The 6,000-nt window shown below is 59.6% G+C and overlaps 1 long non-coding RNA gene across 1 annotated transcript in view; it reads right to left on the reverse strand.

Moving 5' to 3' along the window:
- LOC140398976 (uncharacterized) overlaps positions 1-3,700 on the reverse strand; it is a 78,504-nt gene extending 74,804 nt beyond the window's left edge. The window contains exon 1 of the long non-coding RNA XR_011937606.1: positions 3,662-3,700. This is a non-coding gene — a long non-coding RNA (uncharacterized lncRNA). The remainder of the gene's footprint in view (positions 1-3,661) is intronic.
- Between the last annotated feature and the right edge of the window lie 2,300 nt (positions 3,701-6,000).

The following is a 6,000-nucleotide window of genomic DNA, read 5'->3' on the forward strand; positions in this document are numbered from 1 at the left end:
GAGCGCCGCACTGTGGGAGGGTCAGTGTTGAGGGAGCGTCGCACTGTCGGAGGGTCAGTGCTGAGGGAATGCCGTACTTTCGGAGGGTCAGTGCTGAGGGAGCGTTGCACTGTCGGAGGGTCAGTGCTGAGGGAGCGTCGTACTGTCCCAGGGTCTGGGCTGAGGGAGCGCGCACTGTGGGAGGGTCAGTGCTGAGGGAGCGCCGCACTGTCGGACGGTCGGTGCTGAGGGAGAGCCGCACTGTTGAAGGGTCAGTGCTGAGGGAGCGCTGCACAGTCGGAGGGTCAGTGCTGAGGGAGCGTTGCACTGTCGGAGGGTCAGTGCTGAGGGAGCGTCGTACTGTCCCAGGGTCTGGGCTGAGGGAGCGCCGCACTGTCGGAGGGTCTGGACTGAGGGAGCGCTGCACTGTCGGAGGGTCAGTGCTGAGGGAGCGCTGCACTGTCGGAAGGTCAGCGCTAAGGGAGTGCTGCACTGTCGGAAGGTTAGTGCTGAGGGAGTGCTGCACTGTCGGAGGGTCTGGGCTGAGGGGGCACCGCACTGTCAGAGGGTCAGTGCTGAGGGAGCGCTGCACTGTCGGGGGGTCAGTGCTAAGTGAGCGCCGCACAGTCGCAGGATCTGGGCAGAGGGAGCGCTGCACTGCCGGAGGGTCAGTGCTGAGGGAGCACTGCACTGTGGGAGGGTCGGTGCTGAGGTAGTGCCGCACTGTCGGAGGGTCAGTGCTGAGGGAATGCCATACTGTCGGAGGGACAGTGCTGAGGGAGCGTTGCACTGTCGGAGGGTCAGTGCTGAGGGAGCGTTGCACTGTCCGAGGTTCTGGGCTGAGGGAGCACCGCACTGTTGGAGGGCCAGTGCTGAGGGAGCACCGCACTGTCGGACGGTCGGTGCTGAGGGAGAGCCACACTGTCGGAGGGTCAGTGCAGAGGGAGCGCCGCACTGTCGAAGGGTCAGTGCTGAGGGAGCGCTGCACAGTCGGAGGGTCAGTGCTGAGGGAGCGCCGCACTCTCATGGGGTCTGGGCTGAGGGAGCACCGCACTGTCAGAGGGTCAGTGCTGAGGGACGGCCGTAATGTCGGAGGGTCAGTGTTGAGGGAGCACCGCACTGTCAGAGAGTATGGGCTGAAGGAGCACCACACTGTCGGAGGGTCAGTGCTGAGGGAGCGAAGCACTGTCAGAGGGTCAGTGCTGAGGGCGTGCCGCACTGTCAGAGGGTCAGTGCTGAGGGAGCGCCGCACTGTCGGAGGGTCAGTGCTGAGGGAGCGCCGCACTGTCGGAGGGTCAGTGCTGAGGGAACGCCGCACTGTCGGAAGGTCAGTGCTGAGGGAGCGTCGTACTGTCCCAGGGTCTGGGCTGAGGGAGCGCCGCACTGTCGGAGGGTCAGTGCTGAGGGAGCACCGCACTGTCGGACGGTCGGTGCTGAGGGAGAGCCGCACTGTCGGAGGGTCAGTGCTGAGGGAGCGCCGCACTGTCGAAGGGTCATTGCTGAGGGAGTGCCGCACTGTCGGAGTGTCAGTGCTGAGGGAGCGTTGCACTGTCGGAGTGACAGTGCTGAGGGAGCGTCGTACTGTCCCAGGGTCTGGGCTGAGCGAGCGCCGCACTGTCGGAGGGTCAGTGCTGAGGGAGCGCCGCACTCTCATTGGGTCAGTGCTGAGGGAGTGCCGCACTGTCGGAGGGTCAGTGCTGAGGGAGCGTTGCACTGTCGGAGGGACAGTGCTGAGGGAGCGTCGTACTGTCCCAGGGTCTGGGCTGAGGGAGCGCCGCACTGTCAGAGGGTCAGTGCTGAGGGACGGCCGTAATGTCGGAGGGTCAGTGTTGAGGGAGCACCGCATTGTCAGAGAGTATGGGCTGAAGGAGCACCGCACTGTCGGAGGGTCAGTGCTGAGGGAGCGCCGCACTGTCGGAGGGTCAGTGCTGAGGGAGCGCCGCACTGTCGGAGGGTCAGTGCTGAGGAAGCGCTGCACTGTCGGAGGGTCAGTGCTGAGGGAGGGCTGCACTGTCGGAAGGTCAGTGCTGAGGGAGCGCTGCACTGTCAGAGGGTCAGTGCTGAGGGAGCGCCGCGCTGTCAGAGGGTCAGTGCTGAGGGAGCGCCGTATTGTTGTAGGGTCAGTGCTCAGGGAGCGCCGCAATGTCGGAGGGTCAGTGCTGAGGGAGCGAAGCACTGTCGGAGGGTCAGTGCTGAGGGAGCGCCGCACTGTCGGAGGGTCAGTGCTGAGCGAGCACCGCACTGTCGGAGGGTCAGTGCTGAGCGAGCACCGCACTGTCGGAGGGTCAGTGCTGAGGGAGCGCCGCACTGTCAGAGGGTCAGTGCTGAGGGAGCGCCGCACTGTGGGATGGTCAGTGCGGAGCGAGCACCGCACTGCCGGAGGGTCAGTGCTGAGGGAGTGCCGCACTGTCAGAGGGTCAGTGCTGAGGGAGCGCCGCACTGTCGGAGGGTCAGTGCTGAGGGAGCGCTGCACTGTCGGAGGGCCAGTGCTGAGGGAGCGGCGCACTGTCGGAGGGTCAGTGCTGAGGGAGTGCCGCACTGTCAGAGGGTCAGTGCTGAGGGAGCGCCGCACTGTCGGAGGGTCAGTGCTGAGGGAGCACCGCACTGTCGGAGGGTCAGTGCTGAGGGAGCGCCGCACTGTCAGAGGCTCAGTGCTGAGGGAGCGCCGCACTGTCGGAGGGTCAGTGCTGAGGGAGCGCCGCACTGTCAGAGGGTCAGTGCTGAGGGAGCGCCGCACTGTCGGAGGGTCAGTGCTGAGGGAGCGCCGCATATTCATTGATCACATTTCTCTTTGTGGGATCTGACTTTGTATCAGTTGGCATTTCCATTAACACAAGGGGGAGGCATTGGCATTGTTTTTATCTCACTGGCAGCTGGCAATTATCGGACTCAGGGAGTGAATTCTCCGCCGGCGGGATTCTCTGCCTTGCCGGCAGTGCACTCTGCCCTCGGGTTTCCTGGTGGTGTGGGATGGCACAATGGGAAATCCCATTGGCCAGTGGCGGGAAGGGAGAATACCGCAGCCACGATGGGAAGCAGCGAGGAACACGCGGCAGGGGGAGGCAGAGAATTCACCTTGGATCAGCTCTGTGGATCCAGGTCCAAATCCCACCTCGGCAGATGGCGAGATCTGGACTCAATAGAAATTTTGAACGAAACGTCTAACGGTGAACGTAGATTGTTGTTTAAAAACCCCATTTGGTTCACTAACGCCCCTTTAAGGAGGGAAATCTTCCATCTTTATCCCAGTCTGGCCTACCTGTGACTGCAGATCCTGCTCCGCCTCCCCACACACAGTAACATGGCCGCCCCTCGAAAATAGCCACCATGAAACGCTCCATTCAAAGGGGCAATTAGGGATGGGCAGTGTATGTTGGTGTTGCCCAGCGACGCTCCACACCCTCGTGAATAAATCTAAAAGCACGACAAAAGCCGAATTTGAAGAGTTAAATGCTACGTTGAACTGATTCACGTCTGAGGGTTGAGGCCAGGACACGGCAGATGGTGCAGGCCGGGAGTGTTGGAATTCGATCGGTGCCTGGCGCAAATTGGGATCTCTCCCAGAATTCACCGGACATAGCGGTATTCACGCAGGGTGCAACGAAGCCGGAGGATCGCAGCCCCCACCCCCCCGACCCCCCCCACCTGCCACCTCGTCTGTGGGAGCCATCACATGACAAACCTGTCCAGACAGGCAGCCGCATCGCTGTGCTGTTCGCTGTGTGACATGTGCCCAGTGTGATTTCTCATGGGTCACTGGGAGAGCAGATTCCCCTCTCCCTGCCCCCTCCCACCATCCACCCCGGGGGGGGGGGGGGGAGGGTACGCGGAGGCAGTCAGTGCTGAGCTCCACACAGAACTGACAGAACTCTCCTGTCAACAAGCATTCACATCCCAGCGAGGCGGCACCACACAGACAGCACAATGCCAGCTCTGTCACTTCACCAGCCTGTCCTGGCACAGCCTCTCCCACCCACCCCTCTCCCATCTCCCCCACCCAGCCTTCGCCCCCCCCCCCCCCCCCCCCCCCCACACACAGGGCACAGGCCACCCAGACACGGCAGTGGGGAGTTGGGGACTGATAGGGGGGAACGAGAGGGAGGAGGAGAGAGAAGGGGAGGGAGGGAGGGATGGAGCGGAGGGAGAAGGGGACAGGGAGACGGGAGGGATAGGGATGGAGGGCGGGGAGGAAGAAGAGGATAGGGAGAGGGGAGGGAGAGGGTGAGGGAGGGGAGGGAGAGGGGAGGGAGAGAGGGGGAAGGAGGGAGGGAGGGAGATAGGAGGGGGAGAGGGAGGGGAGAAAGGGGAGAGAGAGAAGGAAGAGAGGGGGAGAGAGAGAGGGAGAGAGAGAAAGGAGAAGGAGTAGGAAGGGGAATGAAGGAGGGGCAAAAGAGAGAAAGAGAGGGGTCGAAAGGAGGGGCAATGAGAGAGAGAGGTGGAGAGAGAGTAAGGAAGGGAGAGGGAGAGATACCATGATGGAAAATGAGAGAGAGAAAGAGGAAGAGAGATTGAAAATTAGAAGGAGCGATGAATACAGACAGAAGCAAATGAGTGATGGAGTTAGAGAGAGTGACCACCTCACTGACAGGGATTAGAGAGAGAGTGACCACCTCACTGACAGGGATTAGAGAGAGTGAGCACCTCACTGACAGGGATTAGAGAGAGTGACCACCTCACTGACAGGGATTAGAGAGAGTGACCACCTCACTGACAGAGATTAGAGAGAGTGACCACCTCACTGACAGGGATTAGAGAGAGTGACCACCTCACTGACAGGGATTAGAGAGAGTGACCACCTCACTGACAGGGATTAGAGAGAGTGACCACCTCACTGACAGGGATTAGAGAGAGAGTGTCCACCTCACTGACAGGGATTGGAGAGAGAGTGACCACCTCACTGACAGGGATTAGAGAGAGAGTGTCCACCTCACTGACAGGGATTGGAGAGAGAGTGACCACCTCACTGACAGGGATTAGAGAGAGTGACCACCTGACTGACAGGGATTAGAGAGAGTGACCACCTCACTGACAGGGATTAGAGAGAGAGTGACCACCTCACTGACAGGGATTAGAGAGAGAGTGACCACCTCACTGACAGGGATTAGAGAGAGAGTGACCATTTTACTGATAGGGATTAGAGAGAGAGTAAACACCTCACTGACAGGGATTAGAGAGAGAGTGACCATTTTACTGATAGGGATTAGAGAGAGAGTGACCACCTCACTGACAGGGATTAGAGAGAGAGTGACCATTTTACTGATAGGGATTAGAGAGAGTGACCACACACGGGCAGCACGGCAGCACAGTGGTTAGCACAATTGCTTCACAGCTCCAGGGTCCCAGGTTCGATTCCGGCTTGGGTCACTGTCTGTGCGGAGTCTGCACATCCTCCCCGTGTGTGCGTGGGTTTCCTCCGGGTGCTCCGGTTTCCTCCCACAGTCCAAAGATGTGCAGGTTAGGTGGATTGGCCATGCTAAATTGCCCTTAGTGTCCAAAATTGCCCTTAGTGTTGAGTGGGGTTACTGGGTTATGGGGATAGGGTGGAGGTGTTGACCATGGGTAGGGTGCTCTTTCCAAGAGCCGGTGCAGACTCGATGGGCCGAATGGCCTCCTTCTGCACTGTAAATTCTATGATTCTATGAAACACTATGATACACTTACAGGGAGAAGAGAGAGTGACCATCTCACTGACAGGGATTAGAGAGAGTGACCACCTCACTGACAGGGATTAGAGAGAGTGACCACCTCACTGACAGGGATTAGAGAGAGTGACCACCTCACTGACAGGGATTAGAGAGAGAGTGACCATCTCACTGACAGGGATTAGAGAGAGAGTGACCACCTCACTGACAGGGATTAGAGAGAGAGTGACCACCTCACTGACAGGGATTAGAGAGAGTGACCACCTCACTGACAGGGATTAGAGAGAGAGTGACCACCTCACTGACAGGGATTAGAGAGAGAGTGACCACCTCACTGACAGGGATTAGAGAGAGTGACCACCTCACTGACAGGGATTAG

The sequence above is a fragment of the Scyliorhinus torazame genome, chromosome 22, assembly GCF_047496885.1.
Source record: "Scyliorhinus torazame isolate Kashiwa2021f chromosome 22, sScyTor2.1, whole genome shotgun sequence".
Taxonomy (NCBI): Eukaryota; Metazoa; Chordata; class Chondrichthyes; order Carcharhiniformes; family Scyliorhinidae; genus Scyliorhinus; species Scyliorhinus torazame.